General features: G+C 44.1%; 1 pseudogene; it reads left to right on the forward strand.

Moving 5' to 3' along the window:
- Positions 1-2,030: 2,030 nt before the first annotated feature.
- LOC134929782 (5S ribosomal RNA) lies at positions 2,031-2,148 on the forward strand (annotated as a pseudogene).
- Positions 2,149-15,127: the final 12,979 nt, after the last annotated feature.

Below are 15,127 nucleotides of genomic sequence, written 5' to 3' on the forward strand. Positions count from 1 at the left end.
AGGAATGTTATTGCAAGAAATGCCTGGAGACAGTAGTTAGTTGCATCCAATCAGTTTTTATCTCTCTGGTATTTCTGATAATTATGCTACTCATTTCACAATAGAATTTTTGGTATAAATGAGCTAAGACATTATATCTAAGTGAGGGGATGTTATTCTCTTCTGGATGCATGCAGGGCATACAAGTGTAATTCCCATGGTTACACAGCGATTTGATGGGAACATATCATGTTTAATAGGAGCCGCATTAATGTCCAGTATATATTATTAACAATTAATATTAATGACCCATCCATGGTTCTAAAGAAGTCCAGCCCTTATTAGGATTTCTATATTTATATTAAGATACATTGTTATATCTCATGTAAATCATTTCTTCTACAACACAAGTATTACACTGTTTCAGTGACAATAATATACTGCAGATCTCACTGGCTGTTTTGTGGTAAGACTGTAAACAGCAGTTGCAGAGCACCACGAGAAGTAATACCACTATCAGCAAGCCAAATGTTATTGTTATTGTTCACAACATAAAATCTGTTGTAATATTTCCACCCGCATGGGATTTCTGGAACTCCCTCTCATCCTGTTTAACAACCTTGGAGCTCTGCAATGCAATATGTAAAAGGAGCACAAGTTTGACATTTACAGGACAGCAGAAGTGTTCCCCTATCTTTCTTCCGTCTCAGTGTCGTTTTCTACCACCCTCTCATTTTTTCATTCGATGCTTAGGCAGATGATCAATAAGCAGAAGTGGTTTTAAACACAGACTTGATTCTCTATCACAAATCCTTTTGCAGCATTGTCATACAATCGTTCAAATTATTTTGCGTATTTACTCTCAAGCACCCTGTCACTGACCTGGGTTGGGAGTGTTGAGAACTCGGGGGTTCTTCCGATGATAGGGAAGAGGAACCACAGCTGGGCCGGAGCAGGGATGGCCGGATGTAGGTTTTCCTCATGCAGAACTTAGCCGTTGTAACCGACGTGTAATGCTAAAGAATTAGTTGTGGCCAAGGCTTGGGGGCGATGCTGAAGTACACAGAAGAATGAAGAACTTGTGAGCGATGTTAAAGAAATGAATGAAGATTTGAGAATGATATTGAAGCACACAGAAGAATGAAGAACTTGTGAGCGATGTTGAAGAAATGAATGAGGATTTAAGAACGATGTTGAAGCACACAGAAGAATGAAGAACTTGTGAGTGATGCTGAAGAGATGAATGAAGATTTGAGAATGATGTTGAAGCACACAGAAGAATGAATAACTTGTGAGCGATGCTGAAGAAATGAATGAAGATTTGAGAACAATGTTGAAGCACACAGTAGAATGAAGAACTTGTGAGTGATGCTGAAGAAATAAATGAGGATTTGAGATTCAGTGTAACTCTGGAAGTTTGGGAGGCGTTCCACTTAGGGATACCCTGTAATACTGGAAGCACAGGAGGTGTCACTCTGAGAGATACACTGTAACGCCGGTAACGCAGAGAATGTCCCACTGAGTGATACACTGTAATGCTGGTAGCACAGGGAAGGTCCCACTGAAAGATACTCTGTAACGCTGGTAGCACAGGGAATGTCCCACTGAAAGATACTCTGCAACGCTGGAACACAGGAGACGTTCAGCTTGAGAACACGCTGAACGCTGCTAGCACTGGTGATCATTGGAAAAGATGATACTCAGGCGCCGGGGCTCTGTACGGCATCTGCCTTTCAACTTCCCGCCCTCTCCCGATTGGCGGAAGGGGCCGATGACGTCACCCGCTCACCACGCTCTCGTGGATGCCGGGCGCAATGGCTGCGCCCACACCCCGGGAAACCCGCCGGAGGCAGCGCCAGCAAGACGCGATGACCCGGAGCCCACCGGGGGCGACGACCACCGGGAGACCCAGCGCACCCGGAGCGGTAAGCGCGGCAGCTGCAGCGCCGCGAGTGTGACACACCCAATACTTTCAAATGAACTCTGGGAGTTCCTACAGACATCCCAAACGACTACATATGGTTCTCAGTGCCATCCGGTGTGATATACTTACCTGCGGTCAAACCACACTGAGTATGCCCAACCTCATCTGATCTTGGAAGCCAAGCACTGTGGGCCAGGTCAGTACCTGGGTGGGAGACCACCAGAGAATACCAGGTACCGCAGGTATTTTTATCCCAACCAAGGACACAGGACCCAGAACCAAACATTTGCACATTTTTTTCAGCCCACACTTCAGTAGTGAATTGAGTAGAGCCCGGAGCATTTTCTTTCTTTTTTTCTCTCTCTTCCTGTCACATCTCTATCATAGCACATATTGTATAAATATCCAGGAAGAAGAGATTTATTGTCTACATCGGACATATATATTTTCGCTCATTGAGCCATTACGCCAGTATTTCTAATACTCAGACCAATTCATGTTGGTTTACATTATTTCGTTATATGCATTGTTATTTTTTCCTTGTCGCTTTTCAGCCATTATTTTAGGAGGGATAATAATAAAAGTTATATTTTAATCAAATAATCAATACAAATCTTTTTCAACTTATAATAAAAGTGTGCCCCAGAAGAGACATATAGCGTTATCACCTTGCACTTATCACTGCTTTATCACTTCCCCAGGCTTAAAGCATCTGCCCAATTGATGCACAGTACTTAACACAATGAACTAACGGTGGATTCAAGTTAAAAAAAATCACTTATAGTTTCACCCCATGATGTTGAGTCTTCCTATTTGGTTCACAGCAACAACAGCCAGTGCCGTAAGTAGACATTTTAGCACTGTGTGCAAGATAGGGGATCGGCACCCTCCCCCCCTCTATGTAAAATAAAAGGGGCAGTGTGCGCCGTGGAAGCGTGCAAAAAAATAGGGGCTTCATGGGAAAGGGGTGTGGCCACAAAATAATACCAATTCATATTACATATTATAGTAGTCTCTATTACTCAAATTGCGCAGCACATTACGGCAGACAGTGTCCCCTTTTTACACATTAGGTAGACAGACCAATAAATAGATAGCAGCTGCGGCAAGCCTATGTGGAAGGAGAGGGACTGCTGCAGCCGCGCCGCCACCAATTACATAGTGCTGCTGCGGCTACCTCCCTCCTCCCCCTCCCTCCTCTTCCTTCTCCGCTGCTCCTCTCATCCTCCGGGACATGCGGCTTGTAATGAATCAATTTGAATGGGTAATGGGGGCCGTTGCGCCCTCAGGGCAACTGCGCTGTGTGCCAGGCACACCTGGCACACACATAGTTACGGCACTGACAACAGCACAAGTGAAGGAAATCGTTCTGTTTTATACTGCGCTGCAGAAAGGGCGTTTACATCAGTGAAAGAAAATCTACAGTATGTCACACCTGATGGACACCACACAGCAGTTTCCCAAACTCCGCCATTTCAGTCCAGGTTTTAACGCTATCCATGTTGAGCACAGGTGACTTAATTAGTACCTCGGTCAATTTGGTTTAACCATCTGAACTCAAGCATGGATATTGTTAAAACCTGGACTGTAATGGCCGAGTTTATGCAAACTGTAGATACTGTATAGGATTTATGATTATTCTCTCAGCTGCTTTCAAGACCATTTAAAGGTGTAACTTGGTAAACCTTTAAACGTTCCCTGAAAAATCACCTCTTCAGACAAGCCTATCAAATTTCGGACCCACCCATATAAACCTTCAATGCTTCCCTATCTGATTACATCCTCTCTGTACAGTCCACACAACCTCACATATTTTGTCTTTCTTTACTCTCACACCCTCCTGACCCTTTGCCAAAATTGCTGGGTCATCATATCATACAACCCATTAAGAACTTAGCAATCTGGGGAACAATTATGCAATAGGTAGCATCTATCCTTGTGTATCAATGCCTATTTCCTTATAGATTGTAAGCTTGCGAGCAGGGCCTTCCTACCTCTATGTCTGCTTTTACCCAGTTTTGTTCTACTACTTTTGTTCTAATTGTAAAGTGCAACGGAATATGCTGCGCTATATAAGAAACTGTTAATAAATAAATAAATAAATAAATAATAAATAAGGCACATAGCCTATCTTAAATCTAAATTGCAGTGCTAAAATAAAGATACACTGTATTCAGTATTTGTGGACTACATGCAAAAGCAGCCAGTATTTACCCTGCATGCAAAATAAAATAAAAAAACTGTATTAGTGCCCCTTGGATTGAAAAGTTACTCCTGTTTTATTCTTTGCTTCCAAATCTGAACCAGCCCATAAATGTCCCTCCTGCCACAGAGAACATATGGATGAGTAGATAACATCAAGGGAACAAATCCCTGAAGAAGTAATAACACCTGTAAGACTCCTGTGCATGCAATTCCTTTGGGGAGACTTCTTCAGTTGGTCTAGGGGGTTAGTCAGGTCGCATCGCTAAGCGATACGACCGCAATAACCCTATTTCTGGTGCCAATGCACACACGCAGGTCCCATCCTGCGTGTGCGCGATCAGCCAATGTGATCTGATCGCATTGGCTGTGAACGCCTCTGCTTGATTGATAGGCAGTGGCATTCGCCGGGGGGGGCGGGTCGGCTGCATGGTGTCACACGCCGCTCCGATGAGAAAAATGGTGGCTGACCGCCTGCTTACGCAGCCTACCTGCGGCTGCAGGGGGTCATCCACCGTTGCTGCGACAGCAATTAAAGTGCAGTCACATTCACCGGGCAGGCCATAATGCATTTTGGGAAGCCTTGCCCTGCAATGGGCGGCCCCCAGTATGTGAAAGTAAGGATTGCAGATTCTGCTCTTTAGCAGAATCTGCAATCCGTAATCCTCAAGGTGAATGAATAGGGAGTTATTTATCCTTATATAGGAGGTTATTCAGACCTGATCGCTTTATAGCGAAATCGCAGACAGATTATGTGCAAATGCCGCGATCGCATTATGCATGCACGGGTTGTAACAATGCAATTGCATCCTGGAAGGATGCGATTGCAATGTAATTGACCATCGGATGTGGCAACATGGCATTGATGGGGAGTGGTGCAGGAAACGCAGGCGTGTCATTGCCATTTTCAAGGCGGTCGCATGATGTTGCCTGGGTTTCTTGTGACAGGAAACATGACAGCGATGCACCTGCATATGCAGCTTGCAGTAGCGCACTTGGCAGTTTGGAGGTCGTGCCTCTGGGTTGTAGTGCCTGAAGGATTAGAGAGGAAAGACTGCATGCAGAGCCCATGCACTACATTAATGGTGCAACTAAGAAACTACAAAAATATTTACATTTTAACCAGTCTAATCTCAATCACCTCTAAGCAGGGGCGTGCAGTCAGGGGAGGCAGTGCCTCCCCGTCATAATGATTAAAATAATACAAAGAAGATTTTTATAACACAGATTCTGTTATAAAAATCTTCTTTTATTATTTTAATAATTTCCCCCTGTAAAAATCCCTGCATTTTAGGGTGGGAGGCAGCGGGAGAGGTGCCTCCGGCTGCTATCGCTAAAGTTAGGGTAGTGGGGGGCAGGCAGGGGGCAGGGCAAAGCCATGGGCTGTAAAAGCCCATTGAATAAGTATAAGGAAGTGGCACCTATACTTGTGCCTCAATAACCGTGTCGTGCATTCAGCCCACCTGAATGCACATCCCTGTCAGTCCCGCAGATGCGATTGGACTAGCGGATACACTGGATCCGCTGGCTAGCAGGCACATGTGGCGTTGCGACGCTGCGGGCATCGTGGTGGCGCGACCTGGCATAGAAAGGGTGGCTGGTGGCAGACCTGGATCCAAAAGGATCCAGTCCCTAATAGCCATTCTGCAGAATTCGGCAGTGGAGAGCCAGCTTCCCTTTTCAAAAATAGTACATCAGCGTCATTTTTGAAATTCAAGATGGGTGCCGCAAGCCAATCACGGCTTGCCGCGTCATCACCCCGCCCCCTCAACTGGCAGCTGGGGTCAGTCCGGCGGCGGGGAGGGAGCAGGCAAGAGCTCCCCAATACAGAAGACGCCGGAAGTCCTGGGGTGGTGGCGGCCATGAAAAAGAGCTTAAAGGCCGCGCCCCCCTCCCCCCCAGATGACGGTGCAGCTAAATAAACTATTAAAACATTAGGTGTTGTGTTTTTATTTTATTATTTTCTTTACAGGCGGACTATGGGTGCCAGCGGGCCCTTAATGTCCGGGCATGCTGGCATTTCTGGTTCTCCAAGTGCCGGCATGCTGGGGCAGGCTTGCTGGGACCTGTAGGCTGACTGTAAAGAACAATATTAGTATCTCATGAACCCCGCACCCACCGCCACCAGGGCTGCGGGGCATAGTGCTGGTTGTTGCTCAGGAGGGTGTCCCCACTTTCTGAGGAATGCCAACCCTGGGCTGACTAGTATTGGGGGGGAAGAGGAAGTGTTTAATGCTATGACAATGGGACCCCACACTGAGTGTCTCCCCTGCTATGGCATTATACCCCTTGGCTGGCTCAGCCTAGTGCTGGTTTTGGTTAAATAGGGGGAGCCCTATGTTTTGTTTTGTTTTTCTTTCTTGGGAGGTCGCCACCACAATCAGCCAGTGCCTCACCATTCACTGGCCTCACCGCACGTCACTGCCTCTAAGGTACACCACAGATCAGGGGAGACAGATGCTGATGACACTCAAATCTATCTTTCCTCCCCTGATCTCTCCACGGCTCTCCTCACTCGTACCTCCAACTGCTTTCTGATATCTCTTCCAGGATGTCTCAGCGTTTCTTAAACTCAACATGTCTAAGACTGAGCTGATCATCTTCCCACCCTCCCGCACAACCTCACTTCCCACAATCTCACTATCCATTGATGGCACGACTATCTCCTCTAGCCCCCAAGTACGCTGTCTTGGCATAATCCTTGACTTCTCCCTCTTCTTCAAACCACACATTCAGCACCTCTCACAAACCTGTCATTTTCATCTCAAAAACATTTCCAGGATCAGACCTTTTCTCACCCAGGATGCCACTAAGATCATTATTCACTCACTGATTATTTCCAGATTGGACTATTGTAATCTCCTCCTAACTGGCCTCCCTGACAATTACCTCTTTCCCCTCCAATCTATCCTCAATGCTGCAGCCCGGCTCATCTTCCTCACCAAACGCACTACATCCACTTCCCCTCTCCTACAAGCCCTTCACTGGCTCCCCTTCCCTTTCAGAATTCAATTCAAACTTATCACACTCACTTACAAAGCACTCACCCACTCCTCTCCCATTTACATCTCTGACCTTATCTCCCTTTACTCTCCCACCCATCCTCTTCACTCTACTAATGCACGCCGACTCTCCTGTCTTCTGATTACTTCCTCCCACTCCTATCTCCAAGATTTTTCACGTGCTGCTCCCTTTCTCTGGAATTCTTTACCTCTCCCCCTCAGACTCTCTACCTCTCCCACTTCTTTACCAAACCCAGCCAAATCTCATCCTAACCCCCTGTCCCATGCTCGGTCTACCCCATCTGTGTCACCCCTGTCTGTCTGCCCCTCCCCTTTAGAATGTAGGCTCTCAAGAGCAGGGCCCTCGTCCCTCAAATGCTTATCCTTTTCTTACTTTAATAATCCTCAACTGCCCAAATCCCACAGATTTTTGGCCACCTTGAAACTTATCTCTATGTTGCCTACTGGTGTAGTTATGCTTAGTTACCCTGTACTTGTCCTATATTGTCTTCAACTGTAAGTCACTGTTTTCCTGTTTTGATAATGTGCATATGTACTCTATAATTGGGCGCTGCGGAACCCTTGTGGTGCCATATAAATAAAGGATAATAATAATAATAATAATAATAATAATAATAATAATATATGCTGTATGGCAATTATAATAAATCTCATTAATATGTGTGTACACATTTTCCTTTTAGGAACGCTTTTAAGGAAATGCATTGATAAAGTGTGTTTCCCAAAGCATTAATTTTCAACCACCATTTCTACATAAAGCATCTTTTTGCAATGTCATATTGCCCTAAAATTAAATTGAAATTAATGCTTTAACTCCTTAAGCTATATATATATAAATGCGAAAGCCCTCACTCACTCACTCACTCACTCACTCACTCACTCACTCACTCACTGATTCATCACTAATTCTCTTACTTCCCAATTGTACATATAAATGAGTGTCCTATCTCAGGTTTCCAGCTGCCTCTTCGCCATCTCCTCCTGGATGTCTAAGTGCTCTCTGAAGCTCAACATGTACAAAACTGAACTCATTATCTTTCCCCCAGCAAGAGTAACACCCCCTACCAATATCTCTATCACTGTTGACAACACCATTATCTCCCCTGTTCCTCAACTCCGCTGCTTGGGCATCACTCTTGACTCCTCCCTCTCCTTTGCACCCCACATCCAAGCTCTGGCGCAATCCTGTTGGTTCCAGCTACACAACATTGCTCGCATCAGGCCATTTCTCTCCCAGAGTGCAACTAAACTTATCATCCACTCACTGGTCATCTCATGGCTCGACTACTGCAATGTTCTCCTCACTGGTCTCACTCGCTCCCATCTCGCTCCCATCCAATCTGTCCTCAACTCTGCAGCTAGGCTTACCTTCCTCTCCCCCCACTCCACTTCTGCCACTCCCCTTCAACAAAATCTGCACTGGCTCCCATTCCCCTATAGAATCCTCTTCAAACTCCTCACCCTCACATACAAGGCCATCTCTAATTCCACTGCTCCCAATATCTCCAACCTCCTCTCCCTTCATACTCCCTCCCGCCCCCTATGGTAGGCCAATGACTGTCACCTCTCCTCTAACCTGGTCACTGCTTCCCATGCTCGAGTTCAAGATTTTGCCCGTGCTGCACCTCTTCACTGGAACACGCTCCCCCACTCCATTAGACTCTCCCCAACCTTGCAAAGCTTCAAACGGGCACTGAAAACCCACCTATTCATTGAAGCATACCCTTCCGGTGTATAACCTAGTCCTGAGGCTGCTCCTCCAACCCCTTGCCTCTTGCCTTGACCATCTCTGCTTTGCTTACATACTGCCATAACGCTACCTCCAGCTTGCTTGCACCTCATGTCATCTGTCTGTCGCCCCTTCCCAGTAGATTGTTAGCTCCTCAGAGCAGGGCCCTCTTCCCTCTTGTTTCACTTACAACTCTCTCCTACTCAGCAACCATCTTTACCCGCTTATTCTCCTGCTGGTAAAGGCTCATCTCTATCTATGGCCATCATCCCTTAGTAGTACGCTGATTACTCCCTCGCTATGTACAGTACATCTAAGCTGTATTGTGTATTGAGAATTGTGGTGCTCTTTGTTACCTGCACTCAATTTTTTTTTTTTTTTTACTGTAATGTTAAGTTCTGTCTGCCTGTACTATTCTATTGTATGCCCTTTGTATGGCGCTGCAAAAACTATTGTATGCCCTTCGTATGGTGCTGCAAAACACTTGTGGTGCCTTATAAATAAAATGTAATAATAATAATAATATGTTAGGAAGCTGAAATGTAACATAGGTATTCTGCAGGTGGGAAATAGGAAAACTACATAATCAGAATTTTAATAAACATCCCCTAAGGAGATGAAAAGGGGGTTGACATAATGACAAAGCTGCTAAAGCTGCGCTGGCCGGGAGCTACTCCTAAAGTACAAAAGCACTTCTGCGGGGGTGGGGGTGGGGGCCGGCACTGACATGCGGGGTGGGATAGCCCTCTGCTGGGCGTCCCCCCGCATGTCTGTTGTCATGATCGTAGCCCTGCAAAATTTTACAGGGCTACGATCAACTCGGAATGACCCCCAAAAAGCATACAGCATCCTTGCTGAAGTGGAAACAAGACGAGTGGTCACACTACGCGGGGGAAGGTATGCAATTAGCTCCGATTGTTTCAAAGCTAATGAATGCACTCCTCTAAGTATTCAATTGCAGGCTGTTTTCGTCCGTTTTGAAGGCATTTTCGATAAAGCCTTTTCACCTTTTTTTAAGTGAAAAGGTAATGGTCAAAAATGCCTTAAAATTGGAGAAAATTGCCCACGTTTTGACAGAAAAGACATGGATTCGCCGATCCACGTGTTTTCTGCACCTGCCGCATGTTTCGCCTAGGTGAAAAAACACCCCTGCTATAGCATAGGGCGAATACCCATTACCCTAAAAATAATGAAAAGATCGGTTTTATCACCTAGGCGGAAAAAAATGAGCTAATTGCATCCCACCCTATAAATGATATATCTGCAGCTTGGATTCCTCCTGACATAATATAAAGCAGATCCAGTGGATGACCAGAAAGTCTCGTGGGAGCTGCAAAGAAATGAGTAGTCCCACAGACTGAGAATTGCTGCCGAACAGCTTCACAGCATCCCTTAGCAGTGGGTGGTGGGGTAATGGCAAAACAAATAGTACCTGTAGGAAAAAGAACTTGTCACTCAGTGGTTTGACTCCCAGAAGCAGTGGCAGCAGGGGCACCAGGTAAGGAAATGGCAGCTCAAGAATATAGGGGCCCAGAGCCGGCCCTAACCAATATGATGCCCTAGGCAAGATTTTGGCTGGTGCCCCCTAGCACCACTGCTGGTTCCGCCTCTGACCTTGCACCTCTTTCCCAGCACCATCACCCCTCACCCATAGCAGTCTTAATTTTGGTGTTTGTACCTCCTATATTTTAAATAGGAACAGTTCGCACATTTGGCACACAGCCCAAAAAGGGGTGTGTTTTTGCTGGCAAGGGGCATGGCCACACAATAGTAACCCTAACTACAATTACGCCACACAGTACTGCAACTTTATTCACATTTTGATCATGCAATAGTGTCCATAATTCATATTACATCCCACAGTAGTATCACTACCTTATAAACGTTACTCCTCACAGTAGATCCCCTTATTCACATTACATCACACTGAATTGCTCCTTATTCACATTACACCACACCCTATTGCTCTTTATTCAAATTAGACGACACAGTAGTGCCCTTTCTATATGCAACGACACATAGTAGAGCACCTTATACACATAATGCCACAGAGTAATGCCCCTTACACATATGAGACACATTATTAATGTCCTTATAAACATAACGCACCTTATGCATTATGACAACCTTTATTAATGTCCTTTTACACATCATGTCCCTTACACATATGCCGTACATTATTAGTGCCCCTATACGCATAATGACACACATACAGTAGTACCCTGTTACACATATGCCGCACATTATTAATGCCCTTATAAACATAATGACACACATAGTGCCCCTTACACATATGTTGCACATTATTAACGCATTTTTACATGACACACATTATGCTCCTTACACATATTCTGAACACTACTGCACAACCAACCCACTCACATGCACACAGCACTCACACTGCCACTAACACTGTGACCTCTGCCTCTGCTTGGATACAGATGTGTCCTCATAAATCTTGCCTCAATGCTAATGTTGGGCAACTTTTTTTTTATGAAAATGTATCTTATTTGCATTGCTATGTGGCTAGGATGCACAAGCAGTTTCTGCTGATTAAAATTATATGCATCATGCCTATATACTGTGTGAGACTGTGGCTGTATCTGCATATGAAATGTTACACACAGAATATAGGCATGCCGCATATCATTTTAATCAGCAGAAGCTGCTGATGCCCCTAGGTATATCAAATGCCCTAGGCAATTGCCTAGTTTGCCTATGCCTATGGCCGGCTCTGTAGGGGCCTGCATAAAAAAATAATATTCAATAGGAAACCCTACTTGGGCTGAACTAAACAGCCCTACACATCGTTATAACACTATAAAAAATGCCTATAAGAAAATTACAACAGATAAAGTCATACAGGCTTACAGGCTTAAAAAAGATGTTACGTCCCTTATAATGTAGATGGTATTATCCAAATAGTGTAATGTTCCAATGTGTAACCAGCACTGGTGTCAAATAGTACTATGTCTTTCCACAGTCAGTATCCCCTCAACATCAGCAGAGTCTTCTACACAGTAAGTCCTAAAATAGGTACTCCATAGGATTAAACTCAGGAGAAAAAGGGAGGACTGGATAGTGTAATACAGTGTTTTTTTTATTGTAAAAACATGGAAGACATCATCATAGAAACACAAACTCCTATGGAGTATCCGTTTTAGGACTGTGTAGAATACTCTGATGCTGAGGGGCTACAGGCTGTGGAAAGACACTGTTCGATTTGACAATGTCAAATGGTCATTGGAACTTTATGCTCTTTGGACAATACCCTCTACATTATAAGGGACATAGCATCATTTCTTAAGCACCTGTATGACTTTATCTTCTGTCATTTTCTTATTTGCCCATTCTTTATAGTCTTGGCCGAGCACTGCCTCAAGAAGCAGCAGACGGCCGTTTACACTGGACACCTCAGAGGAGAACTTGCCTCTAGACGCAGGTGGTAATTTAAACCACCATTGCCTTCCCGGCGGCCCAGTGTTGCTCATGTCAGCCTTATTTATGGTTTAAATGAATTATAGCAGAGAGTAGCATGCACACTCATGACATTTTGAAAATCTCCAGAAACATGTAATCTCCACCTCTAACAAGACTGAAACATAACATTTGTTTGTTACTTGCAGCTTAGATATAATAATTAGTCACCACATCAACAAAGACAAAAGTAATTTAGAAATCATGCATGTTTAGCTTGACATTGCAGCTATCTTTTCAAAGGCTCTGGCAGCCATGTCTTCTAGACAATAATGCCAGCGATGTATAAGCAGGATTAAGATTTTCCATTATGTTACAGATGTTAACTGGGGCTAATATTTGACCTAAATGCCTTTCATGACCTAATTAGTCTTTCCGTACTAGAGTCTCTTGGAACTGTCCATAGTTTCAGATATTTTAAATAAAATCTGCCACCTGAAAAATACGCAGTGTTTATTTAAATGCTCAAAACTTGAAACAAATGGTAAACAAAAAATGTGGCGAGCCTTTTCCAATAACATCTTGAACTTGTAACTATCTCTGTGTTGTCTTTCAAACATTAATAAAATCCACATTGGAGATGTGGCTTTGATACTGAAGAAAGGAAGCAAACACATCTGTATTTGCTAAACCTTGGCTCACTTTTATGTTTGTTACTTTTCTCCTTTCTCTTTTGATGACATCTTTTGGACGGTGTATTAGGCTAAACATTTTATTACATTTTATTATGTGGGGGGCATAGTATAATCTAATTTTATACTGATCTTTATTTTCGTTCTTGTCTACAGTTCATACATTTGTGTTAACTGATTCTTGCAATAGACTACCTGTAGTGATGGAATATATGGGATTATAGACTTCTTTCTGTATTTTCTAAGTATATTATAAATCACTATGTCCTTATAATGGGTTCAGTATGATTTACCGGCAGACAGGATGCTGACTTTCAGTATACCGACTGTGGCATCCCGTTTGCCGGTATCCTGGCAGTGAGGCATTGAGTACCCACGCGGCTTGCTGCATTGGACACAGGTTCGAATACCACTCGGTTGGTGGCATGGACCCACCAACCAAGTGAGTATACCGGGTGGCTGTCAGGATTTCGTATGCCAGTATTTCAACCACTGTCGGGATTGCGGCGTCGGTCTCCTGAATGCTGGAATCCTGCCAGCCGGCATTTTTGCTGCATCCCCTTATAACTACATGCAACAACAGGTCAAGAGCTTTTACGTTGGCCACATAATTTACAAAGGGAAAATTATGTGGTGCCCTATAAATAAAATATCTAATAATAATTTACTTTATTTGTTGCCTTAAGATAGCATAGTATTGATTACATGATTATAAAATCTTATTGCTGCTGTCACAAATTTATTGAATCCGCAATGCTTCCCAATGAGCACTGGACGTAACATTCATTCAGTACAACAGGATATTAATAGAGAACCTTGTTGAAGATCAGTTCAATGAGGTACACAATCTCAATCAGGGTCAATGTTTAATATAAAACAGAGGTTAGAACCAATCAGATATTGAGTTACAAAGTCAGAATCCAAAATATAGCCAAAATGTAATACCACAGGTCAGGGCAGGCAGTAAGCAAGTCAAATCCATATTACAGTAGACTGCAGTATGAAACCAATAAGATGCCAGACCAGTTTTAACATAGTCACATGACTCTAATACATGCATTAATGAAGAAAATTCCTGTGAAAACCACCCTAAAGTATGATTGAGTAAGTAATGCATTTACCTTTGCTCATAGCTCATGTACATTGACCACCAAACTGCGAATCCTTACACATTAGGACAGCTGAAAAGATCGTTGGGGCTGACCTCCCTTATGTCCAGGAATTATACTAGTCAAGGGTCAGGAAGCGAGCGGAGAAAATCATGCCAGATATGCAGCACCCTGGTCACAAACTGTTTGCACCGCTTCCATCAGGCAGACGCTGCAGGTCCATTCCCGCAAAGTCGACCAGATCCATTAAAAGCTTCTTCCCACTAGCTGTCCACCAGCTGAACAATATTTAAAGAGTCTAACATGTATAATATGTCTAATATGTTGAGTCTATCGTATAATTGCAATGTGCAGTATGAACTCATATGTGGAATGTTTGTAATGTATGCTATGTTTTTTCCCCTTCTTATGCTATGTATTCCCCCTTCATGTTGCTGCTTGGCGATGCACTGTACCGCAAAAAATTCCTAGTGTACCTGTCGGTAAAGCACCTGGTTAATCTCGTGAAGTGAGAACAGCGCGCAGCCGCTGACGGATACCGCCGGAGCAAACCAGCCCGACAGGCTGCATTACCACAAGCCTTTTGCGGCACTGACATAGGAGAGGCGGGCCGCGAGATCCCTGGTGCAAGTGAAGCAGCTGTGTGCTGCCTATGACACCGACGGACGCCCGGCGGGAGTTGCAGCCGAGGTTAACAGTCGTGAGACTAGCCGTGTATGCGGCCTCCAAATATTGAATAAGATAATATGAATGAACTGTGGAGCATGCTCATTATCTAACAGGAGTTGTACTGCATTTACCTAAAATCTCATTATCAGACGGGGACGCCCGTCAGAACTGTCTATATCAATTCAGTTTCAGTAGTCTCCGATCAAGAGATTGTGTTATGAAAAGTTGGTATTTGTATTTGCTATAATTCAGATACTGCGTGCTTCAAATCTGTGCTTCTGGATGGATCATTGTCCCAGCGGGAGGATATATAAAAATAATTTGTGAATACAATCCTGGTTTATGGTGACCTTATCTCTCCAGATATGTCTGGGACTGTGAAC

The sequence above is a fragment of the Pseudophryne corroboree genome, chromosome 5 (genome assembly GCF_028390025.1).
Source record: "Pseudophryne corroboree isolate aPseCor3 chromosome 5, aPseCor3.hap2, whole genome shotgun sequence".
Taxonomy (NCBI): domain Eukaryota; kingdom Metazoa; phylum Chordata; class Amphibia; order Anura; family Myobatrachidae; genus Pseudophryne; species Pseudophryne corroboree.